At 36.9% G+C, this 16,724-nt stretch overlaps 1 non-coding gene across 1 annotated transcript; it reads left to right on the forward strand.

Annotated features, from left to right (window-relative positions):
- Positions 1 to 15,789: 15,789 nt before the first annotated feature.
- On the forward strand, positions 15,790 to 15,893 carry LOC112497348 (small nucleolar RNA R71). Its single transcript, XR_003064146.1, has one exon. It is a non-coding gene; the product is annotated as a small nucleolar RNA R71 (small nucleolar RNA).
- The last annotated feature ends 831 nt before the right edge of the window (positions 15,894 to 16,724 follow it).

Below are 16,724 nucleotides of genomic sequence, written 5' to 3' on the forward strand. Positions count from 1 at the left end.
TAGGATTGATGCTGAAAAGACTCGACCTTCCCTTTTTACTCAATCACAACCTACACCCGTATCTCCTCCGTTCTTTGAAACTTATTCACCCTTCTACACACCATCCCGGCCTCAACAACCTGTTTATAATCAGTTCTTTGGTTTCTCCCACCTTCAACCGACTCCTCAACCATCTTCACCCAAAAAGGCACGATCTAAAGTCAAAATCTCCGAACCACGTCCCAAGGCCACTTCCTCTTCCTCTACATCTACAATCCCTCCAGAAGAATCACCACAAGACCGTCCCGAGCCTCTTAACAAAGATAAAGGCCCAATGGATCAGTATCATTATCATACTGTCCAGACCTAATCTTCAGATTCCTCCGACTCTTCTGAGCCTGAAACACACAATTCATGTTCGTCCTCCTCTTATGACTCATCAAATGCCTCCACTGACTCCGAGTCTGAATATGCTGACATTACCGGCATATTAATGGCCACTGAAACTGCAGATCCAAGTGCCTCTACTTCAACACCCATTGTTGATGACAATCCTTCTAACCAAGCATCTCAAACAGAACCCATACCACCACCAGTTCATGAACACTCAGCAAAACCATCTTCAGCATCTTGATTTACATTTGATGACATTCCCCGTCACAAATGGGCTGCTAGACTTCAAGAATTTGCTGCTTGGATTGATCTCCAAGGTACCAAGCCTAATGCTCAACCTCAAGCCGTTCTACGTGAATTCATGGACCGCTCTACGGGTTCTTTACGAGACTAGCTAGAAAGCTTAGGAGAATATAGACAGCTCCAATTCATGGAATCTCTGATTGGTACAGCCCTCAATCTTATTCATGAGCAATTCATCGGTGAAAAAACTGCTTCCACTGAAGCAGACTGAAAAGAATACCATCAGATGAAATGTTGTTCTCTTAAAAGACATCTTCTGGATGCTCATTACAAAAGAATGAGTATTCTCTTCTACAAGCTAAATGGGTTCAATGAGCCATCTCTTAAACATGTCTTCATTGCCTCTCTTCCCCCTGAGTTACAACCCGATCTTCAAAGAAAACTCACAGCCACAAATCTGAGCATAACTGATATCTCTCTGGGAAAGATTTTTCAAATGGCCATGCTATCTCTTGATAAGATCTGTGAACAAAAAGAATTCTTAAAAGATCTCATGGAAGACAAGAAACCCTTCTCTGAAGCTTGTAAAAAACCTTATCTCAAAATCGAGTGTAAGGATGAAAAGAAATGTGTTTGTCCAACCACAAAGAAACGACATTTCCGGAAACACTTCCACAGAAAGTCATCCTCCAAAAAACCTTTTCGGTATTTCAAAAAGAAAGATGTCTCTCAGTACCGGAAGAAAAAATCCAACCGTTGTTTCATTTGCAAGAAACGCGGTCACTTTGCCCGTAATTGTCCCCACAAACCAGCCAAAGCTGTTCGTCTTATACAACATCTTCAACATTCTTCTTTGCTATCTGAGAATGACGATGTCGAATCAAATTTTTCAGAACAGTCAACACAAGATGATCAGACTGCCTTTCTAATTATAGAATCTTCAGATTCTGAAGATATTTATGTCATCTCTACAGTTCAAACTGTTAACCATGTTTCCACTACTCCAAGGCCTTCTCTCAAGATGTCCATCCTTCCTTCCAAATTCCATAAACCTATTCCTGTTATTGGGTTCATTGACACTGGTGCGGATACCAGTATGATTGACCCTTCTGTTCTTCCATCAGACAGTTGGGAACCTCATTCTAAACTTTTCAGAGCAGTTAATGGTGAGACCTTTGAAACAACTTTGATTACCAAAAAACCCATTGGTATTCAATTCTTTCCGAATTGTATAATTTGGAAAAAGATTGTAGCCTCCAAACTTCCAGATAAAGATTTACTCATTGGTTTTGACATTCTTCATTTGGTTAAAAACCTTTTCCTTACCAGTTTTGGAGTTCGTTACAAACAAATGTTCTTGCCCTATATAGACACTCTCCGTCTGTATGCCCTTTCAGAGACACCATCTCCATACAGTCATATCTCACAAAAGCTCTTAGAGTTCTGTCCAGAAAACCACTCACAGTTCCACCATCCTTCACCTCTTTGGAAAAATGAACAATTCTTCATTCACCTTCCTTTCAAACTCAATGAAGACATAAACCCCACAAAAGCATCACACCCGAGTATGTCTCCTTCAGACCTCTTACTTGCCAAGCAAGAATGCTCTCAGTTACTCCAACAAGGTCTTATTGAGTCTACTGATTTAGATTGGGCTTGTCAAGCCTTTTATGTTGAAAAACGATCTGAATTAGTTCGTGGGAAAAAGAGATTAGTAATTGATTACCAGCCACTCAATTCTTTTCTTAAAGATGATAAATTTCCCCTTCCAAAAATCCAGACCCTGTTTGTCCATCTTCAAGGGGCTCGTATCTTCTCTAAGTTTGATTTAAAAGCTGGTTTTTGGCAACTTGGTATTTCACCAGTTGACCATCACAAAATTGCCTTCTGCATCTCTGATGCCCATTACCAATGGATGGTTATGCCTTTTGGTCTCAAAGTCGCTCCCTCCTTATTTCAAAAAGCCATGACAAAAATCTTTAGTCCTATTCTCCATCATGCATTGGTCTACATTGACGATATCTTGTTACTTTCTTCTGACCATGAGAGCCACCAGAAGCTCCTTTTGGATTTCTTTCACATTGTGCAGGCACATGGCATCATGCTTTCCGAAAAGAAAAGTAGCATAGGAAAGGAATCAATTGACTTTCTTGGCATGGTGATTAAAGACAGCCAGTATCAGCCTGGTCCCCATATTGCAATCGAATTACTCAAGTTTCCGGACACACATCTCAATAGAAAGCAGATACAACAATTCCTCGGGATTGTTAATTATGTCCGTGATTTTATCCCAAAAGTTGCAATCCACACCAGCCAGCTGTCACGCATGCTCAAGAAACAGTGCCCTCCATGGGGCCCTGCTCAGACAGAAGCTGTCAAGCAGCTAAAGGTGATAGCACAAGCACCTCCTCCACTTCGAATTCCCACAAGTGGACAACGCATCCTCCAGACTGATGCCAACGATGATTATTAGAGTGCCATTCTCCTTGAAGACATCAATGGCGTGCGTCATTTCTGTGCACATGCAAGCGGACAGTTCAAAGACTCTGAAAAGAACTACCATGTGATCTACAAAGAGATTTTGGCAGTCAAATATGGAATTAAGAAATTTGAATTCCATCTCATCAGCCACAAATTCCTTATCAACATGGATAACTCTTCTTTTCCCCGCATCTTTGACTTCAAGAACAAATTGCTACCTGACAAGCAATTATTCAGCCTCAAAACCTGGTTTGCTAAGTATGATTTCACTGTTCAACACATAAAAGGCAACCAAAATCTCATTCCAGACTTCCTCACCCGTCCAACTATAAATAAACCCGCACTCATTTCCTTAATTCAAACCATTCCAGTTATAGCCATGAATCACCAACTTCCTTTCAAAGCTCTCAACCAAAGAAATTTCCCCATGAACATCTCTTTCCAATCGGCTTACCAACTTCAAGATTTTGCAAAGAAATTCCTTTACAGGTTTTTCTTTAATGTTCAGACCAAAAAACCTGACCGCTTTCCTAATCTTTGCATGGAGCACCTGTTTCTCACAGGCCTCACTCTGTCATCTCTGTCATCTCTGTCCATCTCTGAAGATGAGCTTTGGTATATGTGGTGTCTCACCACCTTGTATGCTACAAAGCTAGTTTTTCCCATCAAACCAATCCTGACTCACCTTACCACTCCAGAGTTCTCACCAGACCTTCTATGGACTCTCTTTGAATGGTATTCCCCCCTCACGTGGTGGCGCCAACAACTCCAACATTTGTCTACCTTTCATGGATTAGACAAAATGTCAGCACAAGAAGCTAACATGTGGACTACAGCCTTCATTGTCCACAGGCCTTATTTTCAGCATCCAGAAACACGGGACTACTGGACACAAGACATGGCACATGAATGGAGAACTTACCCTCATCCTTATACCTTCATCCATGATACATCGGTCACCTCCGTGCTCAAAGCCTATCTCATGGAACTTAACAATGTTCCTCCACCTGCCACAGATATTCACCACACCTCCATTGGACCATCACACACCCTTGAAATAATTCCAAAAACACAAGGCTGTACTCCAAGTTCAAGTTCAAGTCCTCACGGAATCCTTGTAATGGAACAACGTCCTGACTATACTAATGTCTTATTCCAAGATGCTCAGGACCCATGGGAAGACTTTCAGTCCCTTCTCCATACTAACACTCCCCGTTATACTGTCACAAACCCAGACTCTCCTGCTCCATCTTCCTCACAGCACATGTCTGAAGTTGATGAAGAAAAGTATCAGCAAGCTAAGGCGTATCTCGACCAGAGACAGAGGCGTCGGCACAAGTGCCAATATGAAAAAGACACAGGCGACGTGTCACCATCTCGTTATCCCTCCACTCCATGACAACGCCTTATTTTTGTCGCACGAGTTTTGATAGCACAACCCATGTGACTCCCGTTTGTCTTTTGCTTTACTTTTGTCAAAGTCCTTATCAGCATGGTTTGCTGTCAAAAAAGGTGTGCTATGTGATATGATCATTCGAGAGGTCCTGTTCTCAATGATTGTCTATAAAAGGCACCTTTGGTCTCAGTTGTAAGGGAGCCAATCTGAAAAATAAAAGCTTAAGTTTTACACATCATGTTTCCCTAAACCTCTCTCTCTCTCTTCTAGGAATCGAAGAAATTATTTGAATTAATAATGGTACGCTCACCTCAAAATTTCTAAACTGAGTATGCTCTGCACTTGCCTCGAGCCTGAGGATCCTGTGCATCAGAAAGGTCCTGTTTATCCTCCAAAACCGATTTCTCTACAATGAAAGTGTTTTCTCACAACGTTCACCCTCTTTAAAGGTTTTCGGGTGGTATCGTGAAAAAATTATTTTCAAAAATGAATTTCGGATTTGGTATTAACTGGATAAGTGTATATCGGCTGGAAACCAAAGTGTGCGGACTACTGGCCCAAAGGAGATTTAAATATCTTGGCTTACCAAGGATCTCATCACTCTAGTGTAACAACGCCATGTTTAGTTTTGTGGGCATATTTTAATGGGAAATTTTTAAGATTTAAGAAATGAAAAAAAAGAGTTCATAATTTTCTAGCTAGTGCCAGAAAGAAGAGCATATTCCTTTGCTAAGTTCTTGCTTCTTTGCAAAGAGCAAACATTCTTGGTATGTGAAAATTGCTAATTTACATTGTAATGGATTGTAGCACACACTAGATAGATGTCATTTTGGTCAAATTTGGACTAGGTTACACTCTCTCAATTTTTATTTCAGACCCTCAAATTATGATACATGAAAATTTATAAGACAGTACTAGAAAAAATTGAGGTTATAATCAAAATTAAGGACGTTATACCAAATATGCTTAAAAGGGAATTATGTCAAAGATTTGATAGTGTAACTTTAGATGAGTGATGTAGATATAGTAAATGTTACATACAACATTTTTATGCTTTGAACCATATTTTGCTTTGGCCACCACTAAGGCTCTTGTTGTTTTCATTTTCAATTACTTTGCTTTATAATCCGAAACAAATTGTTTGCTTATTGAAGGAAAATTAAACTTCAAAACATTTGGAGAGGTAGAAAGAGATACTTAACTTGTAGAAAATGACATATGCAGATGCCTTCTTATTAGTTACTGAAAATCTACCATCAAATCTCATTGCTCCAAAACTAAGAAAAATTTCCATGTTAATTTTATTTTTTATTTTTCATTTTCTTTTAAAAGCCATTATTAGCTTATAAAATTGTCATAAGTTTCAACCTGAAAGCATAAAAATGTAGTAGATTAGTTGAAGATGGGATTTGTAAATGAGGACCATAAAGACTCATATGCAAACAATCAACTAGCAAACTGAAAAGTGTAGATTTTGATGAGAGACTCTTTTACTGGACTCAGCTACAATCTTTTACTTACCCCACTCTAATTTACTCACATGTCTTGTTACTAGAATATGAAATTATTCCCAATAGCTTTTTATTGAAAAGTTGATTAATTTCCTTTTTCAAGTGGAACTATCAGTCAAATGATTAATTGTTTTTATTTATTCTTTTGCTGGGTTCATGACCTCACACAGTGTTTAACAAGTGACATATAACCAACAAGATAAAATATAATATGATTTTGCTTCTGTTTTAATACACAGACACACACACATATCTATAAACATATGTGTACATATATATACATATATCTCTCTCTCTCTATATATATATAGACACACACACACACACACACACATTGTATTTTTCATATGTGTGTATATATATATATACACGCGCGCGCGCACACACACACATACATATGTATGTACACACATACATATGTATGTACACACATAGAGAGACACACACATATTACATAATTGCTTGCCATTAATACTTTATCGAATTTCCACCATCAATGGCAGGTATGACTCATGCATAAATGTATACGAAGCATATGTTTCTTATAAGAATCTCTTTAATTTATAGGTGGGGCATAAGTTGCTAATCAATTAGAGGATTGTTCAGCTAAAGCTATAGTTTCAGCTTTAGTTGTGTCTGGACCTACGTTGTTTTGGATATTTAAGAAGGTATTAGTTTATGTGATAACAAAACTTCTTGTCCTCCTTGTAATTGTAATTGCAATTGCTGTCCTCTCTTTTTCTTCTCAAGATTGCGTCTTGGTAAGTTTTGCTTTCATGATTTTTGTTTGTGGGTTATTTTCAAGTCGTGGGTTTGATTGATTATATGCAGATTAGAGTGAATTTGTAGATTACTTATTTTAATGATTTATTTTTGTGGGTTTGCTTTCAAGTCTTGATTTGTTTGGTTAAATGCTTATTAGAGTAAAAAATTAGCTTGAGGTTTTGATCTATAGCTGTTGCTAATTTTGAAGTCTGAGGTTTGTGCATAATTGAGTAGTTATAGTAAAATAATCTCCAAAATCTAGCTAATTACAGCTCAAAAAGTACAAAATTTTAGCCTTCTATCACTACTCAACAGATGAAAATGTCTCTTTTCAATCAAAGCAACATCTTAAAAATTTTCTTCCAAAGTTTCCCATAAATTCTACTAAATCTCAAGCTTCTGAGTTGGTGCTGAGTTGGTGCTTTACAACGTAGCCAGCCCATAGAGGTACTAGACTATTACATATTGTTACTATTTTAAGGCTGTGATGTGTGAGTGGTCCACTGATTATTAATGTTATTATCATTGTTGACAAATTAATATGTGTATTAGATAAATTATCATTGTAATTCATTAATTTATAGGGGTTGTAAGTGATTTTCCACAATTATGAATTTATTATTGAATCTATAATCATAATAACTTTAAACATTTGAAATTAATCATGCAATTGAATTAAACTTAAACTGACAATATATAATATATGAACATGTAAAAATATTTAAAATGGACAGAACTTGGATAACTTGTCATAAAGTGTCTATAGAGTGTCATACTGGAGTTGCTGAATTATTAAATTTTGCCTTTTTGAATACTGAAAACCGAATGTCAATTAGATGTCCTTGTACCTCTTGTCGTAATATGGGGTTTCATACTCCTCAATAGATGAAGGATCATTTATTTGAAAAAGGTTTTCTCGCAACATATAAAGTTTGGACTTGGCATGGTGACATTGACCCTATTTCTACATCTACAAAGTGCCAAGACCATCTACATAGTGGAAGATGCTTATGATTATAGTGACATATGTGACATGGTCAAAGATGCTTATGAGCACCGTGATAGAGATCTTAGTTCTTTTAAGGGTATGCTTGAAGATGCTGAAAAGCCTTTATAGTGACAATATGAAAAAGAACTATAGGTGGTTGATAAAGGTTTTCAACTTTTTTAGAAGTCCTTGTTGATATTTTGCCAAATAATAATGAGCTGCCTAAGTCAATGTATGAGACTAAGAAAATAATGAAAGTGCTAGGCTTAGAGTATGAAAAAATACATGCATGTCTAAATGATTGCATTTTGTATAGGAATGAATTTACTGATCTTACTGAATGTCAAAATTGTAGAGCATCTAGGTGACAAACAAAAAAAGATGGTTAAAAAAAATTTAGGAAAAGGATTCTTGAAAAGGTGTTATGGTATTTCCCTCCTATTCCTAGGTTCAAGAGACTTTTTCAATCACTGCAAACAACTCAAAAATTAACATGGCATGCTAATAAAAGAATTAAATATGGCAAGCTTCGCCACCCAGCAGACTCTTCAGTCTAGCAACTAATTGACAATAAGTGGCCAGAATTTGCACAAGAACCTAGAAATCTCCTTTTAGCTCTCTCAACCGATGGGGTTAACCCACATAGTAAACTTAGCACTACTTATAGTTGCTGGCCCATTACATTAATAACATTTAATCTTCCTCTATGGTTGTGTATGAAGAGAAAGTTTCTAATGTTGTCTCTTTTGATATCCGGCCCTAAATACTTAGCACCATTGATTGAGGACTTGAAAACTCTATGGGAGGTAGGGGTTGATGTTTATGATGCATATAGAAAAGAAACCTTCAATTTATGGGCTGTGTTGATGTGGAGAATCAGCATAAGGAAACCTTTCCAAGTGTACTATTAAGGGCTACTTTGCTTGCCAAATTTATGGGATTGACACTTGTGCATGTTGGCTACCCTATAGTTGAAAAATGTCATATATGGACCATCGTCCATTTCTACCATTTGCTCACCTATTTTGGAAACTCAAAAAGGTTTTCAATGGGAAGCAAGAGTTGAATGACCCTCCTAAAACTTTGTCTAGTGATGAAATCTTTAACATGGTGGAAGATATTAACACTAAGTTTGGGAAAAAGAAGGGCGGAAAGCGGAAACATGATGATGGTGGTGGTGGTGGTGATGAGAACATTTGTACAAAAAAAGGTCAATCTTTTTTTACTTAGAATATTGGAAGCATTTATTAGTTCGCCATCAAATAGATGTGATGCACATTGAAACAAATGTGTGTGAGAACACATATGGCACACTACTCCATCAATCGGGCAAGACAAAGGATAGGATTAATGCTAGAAAAGATCTTGAGTATCTTGAGATAAGGGGAAAACTAGTTCCTAATAAAACCAAAAAAAAAAAAAAAAAACAAAGTCCTACCTCCAACTCCATACACTTTGAGCAAAAAAAAAGTTTGTGAAACCTTGCAAAGTGTGAAAGTTACTGATGGCTATTTTTCTAATGTCCAAAAACTTGTGTCAATAGATGATTGTCGGCTTCAAGGCCTTAAGTCCCATGACTGTCATACTTTAATGCAACAACTGCTTTCATTAGCTATTTGAAATTGTTTGCCTATAAATGTCAGAAGGGCCATAATCAGGTTGTGCTTCTTCTTTAATTCATTGTTCTCTAAAGTGATAGACCCTAATACTCTTGAACAATTACAAGAGGAACTTGTAATTACTTTATACTTATTGTAGCAGTACTTCCTACTGATGAGAACAATCAAGGCAATACCATTAAAGCTTTAAGTGATCTTTTGCACATTTATGGAGGCCCAATTACAAAAGCTGGAGCCAAAAAGATTCAAGTTGCTTTAAATGAATTAATTAAGAAAATATCAATTGAAAATGCAATTCAAGATGCAAGACATAATGAATTGGGCTTGGAGAGGAGACAAAGTGTTGTGGGCATTATTCAAGTTGTTGGGCAGCTAAATGCACAATTTGCAAAAAAGGGTAATTTCAGAATAAAACTGGTATTGATTGAGGTGGAACTAATGTGCAAGCTATATACCATTGGAAAGATAATTAAGTTAATTTTCCAATGCAATTTACAGAGCTGGATTTTGAGTTCTCTAGAAAGCGTTATGACCAATTTCTTACAGCTCGTTCAGACTTGGGAATTCCAACCACTCTTTTGTTTATACAACTTCATTTATTTGTTTTGTTTCAAGTTTGTCAATGTGTTAGGTAAGTCTACCATCAATGATGGTGGGCTAACATTAAGTTTGTCAATGACTAGCATTAATTATGGTAGGCTAGCATTAATAATGGTGGGTTGGTGAAGACTTTTGAAGCATCCTTTGAAAAACCTATGGTTGGAGGGTTGTTCCAATGTTTCAATTTTGTATTTTTAGGATCTTGGGTTTCTATTAGCCTATTTAAACTGAACAACCTTGCTATGTAAGACAATTAGAGATGAATGTTATTTTTAATTTGAAAGATCATTCTTTCTTTGGTTCTTTTGAGAACTAGTAAACTTACTATGAATTTGCATTCCTGTGGTGTTCCAAAATAGACTTATCACTCACCTTTTCATTTAAATCTTGATTGTGGTGTCAATATCCTTCTCTATACCTTTGGTTCATGTTTCCTTAAACATTAAGTCAATATTTTTTTTGTTTCGCTTAAATCTATTTAGAACTTTCTTGGGAAGTTGAAACTTCAAATTAAGTGTGTGTTTTCGAAGTTTGATTCGCATCATTTGGTATCAAAGCTAGTTTCTAATCAGGTTTGAATGTTGTATTTATTTCGATTATAAAAAAAATACAGCAAAAAAAAAAAAGAAAACATATTGCAAAAGGATTCAAGTATTCCTACTTTCATCAGATTGAACTTTAATTATTCGTAATATCAATTGTGTTCCTTTGCTTGCTTGTTTTCTTTTCTTCAATTTCCTTTTGTCGTTCTTTGTGCCCTCTTAATTCCTTTCTTTGTTTAGTGTGCTGGTTTGTCATATTTGGTGTGCCACCTGGGTTTTTCTTGATTTTGTTTATTTAGTTCAATAAAGAATTGAAAGAGAGAATTAAGTTTGGTAAAAGGCAAAAGTTTGTGAGATCATTAGAGGATAAAAGCCAATTTGTGTGATAAACACGTGAGGGAGTGTTGTGAGGTCTTTTTGCTAACATTCTTTTTAGATAACAAATATGTCAAAAGATCAAGAAGCTATAGACCAATCAACCATGCAACAACAATTTGAGCACATGAATATGATGTTTGGAGAGATCCGTGACAAATTAGAGAGGTAAGACACTGTCATTTCCAATCAATAGCTCCTAATGTAAGAAGTAATCAAGGGCGTGATGCCATAAGAGAAGAAGATTGTGATGACCTAGATACTTTTGATGACCAGGCCACCGTTGACATGTGTGGAAGAGATAATAGAAGGGAAGGACATACAGATCGTGATTTGGGGAGTATCAAATTGAAAATTCCTTCTTTCCAAGGTAAAAATGATCCGGAAGCTTATTTGGAGTGGGAAAAAAAAGGTGGAGCTAGTATTTGATTACCACAACTACTTTGAGGAGAAAAAGGTAAAACTAGCTATTGTTGAATTTATGGATTATGCTATTATTTAGTGGGATCAGCTTGTTTTGAGTAGGAGACAAAATTGTGAAAGACCTATAGCACTTGGGAGGAGATGAAGGTCATCATGAGGAGGAGATTTGTTCCTAGTCATTATTATAGGGAGCTGCACCAAAGACTTCAAAGTCTTACTCAAGGATCTAGAAGTGTAGAAGATTATCACAGGGAGATGGAAATAATCATGATTCTAGCCAACATTGAAGAAGAACGAGAGGCCACTATGGCCAGATTTTTACATGGTTTAAATCAAGATATTGCTAATGTGGTTGACTTGAGTTGGAAGACATGGTTCACATGGCCATGAAAGTGGAACGAAAACTAAAAAGAAAGGTTGATCTTCCTCATGGAAGTTAAAATGGAGCAAAGATGAAAAGGCTGTTTCAAAGCATAAGATTGAGCCATTGAAGGATCATAAAGAGCGAGGCAACTAAAGTAAAGGTAAATATGATTTCCAACACTCTAATAAATCTGATTTCCAACACTCTAGAAATAGAGATATTAAGTGTTTTAAATGTTTTGGGACAGGTCATGTCGCATCTCAATGCCCAAATAAGAGAGCATTGATCTTGAGGGATGATGGTGATGTTGAAACCGAGAGTGAATCAGATGATGATCCTATGCCACCTTTGAAGGATGCTAATGATGGTGTTGAGTATCTTGTTGATGGTAAATTGATGGTTGTTAGGTGTGCTCTCAACATGCAAGCAAGAGAAGATGCAGAGGTACAAAATGATAACATCTTTCATACTAGATGCCACATCAAAGATGAGGTATGTAGTATGATAATTGATAGTGCAAGTTGTACTAATGTACCTAGCACTAGTTTAGTTGAAACATTGAATTTGAAAACTTTGAAACATCCTAGGCCATATAAGCTATAATGGTTGAATGATTGTGGGGAAGTTAAAGTAAATAAACAAGTGCTAGTTTTATTCTCTATTAGGAGATATAAGGATGAGGTTGTATGTGATGTAGTACCCATGCATGCTGCACACATTCTTTTGGGGAGACCTTGGCAATATGATGGGCGTGTGATACATTATGGTTACTTAAATAGATATTCTTTTGTAATGAATAAAAAGCAAATCACTCTTGTACCTTTAACACCTAGACAAGTGTATGAGGATCAAATGTCAATACGAAAAGAGAGTGAGAGTACAAAAGAAAGAGAGATTGAGAGAAAAACAAGTGGAAAGATAGAAAAAAAAAGAGAATATTGTTGAGAGAAAAGAGAGGCCGCAAGTGAATCTGTTTGCAAAAGAGAGTGAGATTAAAAGGGCTTTCTCTTCAAAACAGCCTATCATTGTACTTTTGTGCAAAGAGGCTTGTTTACATACTAATGAGCTTAACACTTCTTTGCCTAGTGCTATTGTGACTCTTTTGCAGAACTTTAATGATGTGTTTCCAAATGAAGTTCCTAATAGTTTGCCACATATTAGGGGAATTGAGCATCAAATAGACTTTATCCCTTGAGGTAATATTCCTAATAGGCCCACATATAGAAGCAACCCCAAGGAGACAAAAGAGCTTCAAAGGCAAGTTGAAGAACTCTTGGCAAAGGGATATGTGAGGGAGAACATGAGTCCATGTGCAGTACTAGCTCTACTAGTGCCCAAAAAAGATGGAACATGGAGGATGTGCATTGACTGTTGTGCAATCAATAAAATCATTGTAAAGTATAGACATCCTATTCCTATAGTTGATGACATGATTGATGAATTGCATGGTTCTTGTGTGTTTAGTAAAATTGATCTTAAAAGTGGATATCATCAAATTAGAATTAGAGAGGGAGATGAGTGGAAAACTGCCGTTAAAACAAAATATGGTATATATGAGTGATTAGTGATGCCATTAGTGATTAGCTGGTGGTGATGCTGGTGTATAACCAAGGGATTGATTTCCTGGGATAGAAATGGATGATTGACGAAATGTGACGGGTCGTGGTTGAGGTTTAGGCTTTGGTTTAGGTTTAGGTGGAGGTGGTAAGGGATTATCTCTGAAAAGAGTATGAGTCATACCAAATAACTTGGAAGGATCATACTGTTTGATGGGGGAAAGCATCGAGGCAAATGGGTGATAAGTTGGACCGATGGAAGGGATAAGAGGTGATGTGGTAAAAAGGGTAGGTGTTATAAACTCTCCAAAACCTTTTTCCCACCAACCTCTCGTGACACTGACCCTGATGAAACCGAAAGCTCATCTGAAGACGACTATATGAAACAACTTCTTTCATGTTAGGATTTAACCGACGTTGCATTTCCTTAGTAGATTTAGCATTTTCATCAAGGTGAATGTAATGCATGCAGTCTACTGGGTTTATACCTTTAATGTCTGCTATGGTCCATCCTAATGCTCCTTTGTGCTCTTTTAAAACATCCAACAACTTAACTTTTTGTTCGTTATTTAGGGATGATGAGATGATTACCGGTAGAGTACTTTCTTCTCCCAAAAATGCATATTCCAGGGTGTTGGGTAATGGTTTGAGCTCGAGTTTCGGTAGTGATTCTAATGATGGGATGAGTTTCTTCTCTGATGGTGCTAGTTGTTCAACTCTTGACTTCTATTTATTAGTGTCCATGGATAGTGCTGAGTCAAGCAGGGCGTTGACCTCATCGACTGATCTGTCATTATCAAAATCCAAACCAAAGTGAGTTAAACATGTTTGTAAAGGGTCATCACTAAGGTTTGAAAGAAATGTGTCATCAACTAATGCTTTAATTAAATCCACATCAACAATTTCATCATCTGCATTGTGAGGTTGTTTGGCAATATTGAAGATGTTCAGTTCCATAGTCATGTTGCCGAAGGACAACTGCTTATTTCCAGTCCTGCATTGAATGTAAGCATCCTCAGTTGCCAAGAAAGGTCGGCCTAGGATAATGGGGATGTGCTTCCTTGAATCCTGTATTGGTTAAGTGTCAATTACAATGAAATCAACAGGAAAATAAAACTTGTCTACCTGGATAAGCACGTCCTCTACAATATCACGAGGTATTTTTGTGGACTGATCTGCAAGCTGCAACACCACTGGAGTTGGGTGTAATTCTCCCAGTCCAAGTTTCACGAATACAGAGTAAGGCAAAAGATTTACACTAGCTCCTAAATCCAACAAAGCATTCTCAATTGTGTGGTTCCCTATGCTACATGAGATAGTGGGGGAGCCTGGGTCTTTGCATTTTAGAGGAATTTTATGTTGGAGTATAGAGCTAACGTTTTCTGTTAAAAATGCCTTCTTTTGAATGTGAATGTTTCTCTTTTTAGTACAAAGGTCTTTAAGAAACTTAGCATAAGATGGAACTTGTTTAATAGCATCAAGCAAAGGGATGTTAACACTTACCTATTTGAAGATTTCAAGAATCTCACCTGTGGATTTTCCCTTCTTTCCTTTAGCTAACCTCTGAGGAAATGGAGCTTTGGGAACATATTCTCGTGGGTTGGTTTCTTCTTTCTCTTCCGATGGTGAGTCCTCAACATTCACAGGTACAATTTGATTTTCTTTTGTCACTGGCATCTCCACTTTGTTGTCGACTTCTTTTCCTTTTCGCAAGGTCATGACTGCTTTGACCTCTCCATGCTACTGTGGTGAACTGGTACTTGCTTCATGCACTCCTTTAGGATTAGACACTGGTTGACTTGGAAACTTGTGTTTCTCAATAGTCATTGCCAATGTCTGAACTGAAGAAGCAAGTTGTCCCACTATCTTCTCAAGGCTTGAAATAGATTGGGCTTGTGAGTTGAAGCCTGCTCGCAATTCATTTCGTAGTCCATCAACGGTGCGGTTCTGTTGCTCAATCGTAGAGTGAGTAACATTCTTGAAATTCTGGAATGTATCCTCCCATGGTCTGGGTTGAGAGTAGTTCTGGTTCTGATTGTATGGTCTAAATGGGGGCTGAGAGGCTTGAGGAATTGGTTGCATTGGTGGAGCTGGAGCTGTTGGTCCATTTTGTTGGAATCCTTGAGACCATGAAAAATTGGGGTGGTCTCTCCATCCAGGGTTATATGTGTTGGAGTATGGGTTATAATTTGATGGTTTTCTCATTACACCTATGGCATTGGCTTGATCTAAGTATGAGTCATGGTCATGTGGTTTTGTTGATTTAGCAGTTGATAACGATGCTATTTGTCGAGAGAGACCTTCAATTATCGCTTTGACTTTTTTAATTTCTGAACTTGACTCTCCAATGTGAACCTCATTTACTCCTTTAATTCTTTTAGTGTTCCTGAGTGACCGACTCCATTGCTGGGAATTATCCGCTTGTCGCTGGAAGAATTTCCAAATCTCTGATGCACTTTTTGACATTAACTCTCCTCCACTTGTTGCCATTAGCCATTCTTTCACATTCAGCAATAATCCCTCCAAAAAGTATTGGCATTGGTGCAATTTCTCGTACCCATGATGTGGACACTTTAAGAGTAGCCCATTGAATCGCTCCCATGTTTCGAAAAACTGCTTGTCTTCTCTCTGGGTAAACTCTGAAATTTCCCTGCGAATAGCATTGGTTTTATGCAGTGGGAAATATTTATTCAAAAATTTCGTTACTATTTGTTTCCATGATGCAATGCTATTAGCAAGCAAAGTATTTAACCATGAACGAGCTCTATCCTTTAAAGAAAATGGGAATAGTCTAAGTTTAATGTCATCATCTGAAAAATTCTCATATCTAAATGTTTGACAAACAGCATGAAAATCATTCAAATGATTATATGGGTCCTCATTTTCTAGGCCATAGAATGTTGGGAGACAATTTAGTACACTAGGTTTTAGTTCAAAACTCCTAGCAGCTACATTTGGGTATCTTATGCATGATGTGCTCAAATTAGCTAAGGGACTGAAGTAGTCCTTAAATGGCCTCTCCTGTGGTGGTGCTTGTTGTTGCAAATCCATTTTATTTTTAACGTGTTTGTGTGTGCGCAGTGTTTTTTCTAATTCAAGGTATATAGGCTCAAGATTAGGTAATAATGACCTTCGACCATGCATGCAAAGAACATAAATGGGAACAAAACAAATAAAAATAAAGAAAAAAGAGAAATTACGGTACTAACGTTATTACGCTATTACAACCTTACTATAAAAATACACAAAAAATATGTGAAATAAATTAACTAAAAAAATTAGTAAGATAAACAAAAATTACAAAGAAGAAAAAAATAACTTGAAAATTAAATTACAGAATTTTAAAGAAGAGAAAAAGAAAAGAAATACTAACCTCTAAATGCAAATTTACTTTTTTCCTTTTTTTTAATAATAAAAAAATACAAGAAAACAAATAAAGGAAATTATTCACAAAAATTAATTTTACGAATTAAAATAACTTACCTCCCT

This window comes from Citrus sinensis, chromosome 2 (genome assembly GCF_022201045.2).
Source record: "Citrus sinensis cultivar Valencia sweet orange chromosome 2, DVS_A1.0, whole genome shotgun sequence".
In the NCBI taxonomy this organism is placed as follows: domain Eukaryota; kingdom Viridiplantae; phylum Streptophyta; class Magnoliopsida; order Sapindales; family Rutaceae; genus Citrus; species Citrus sinensis.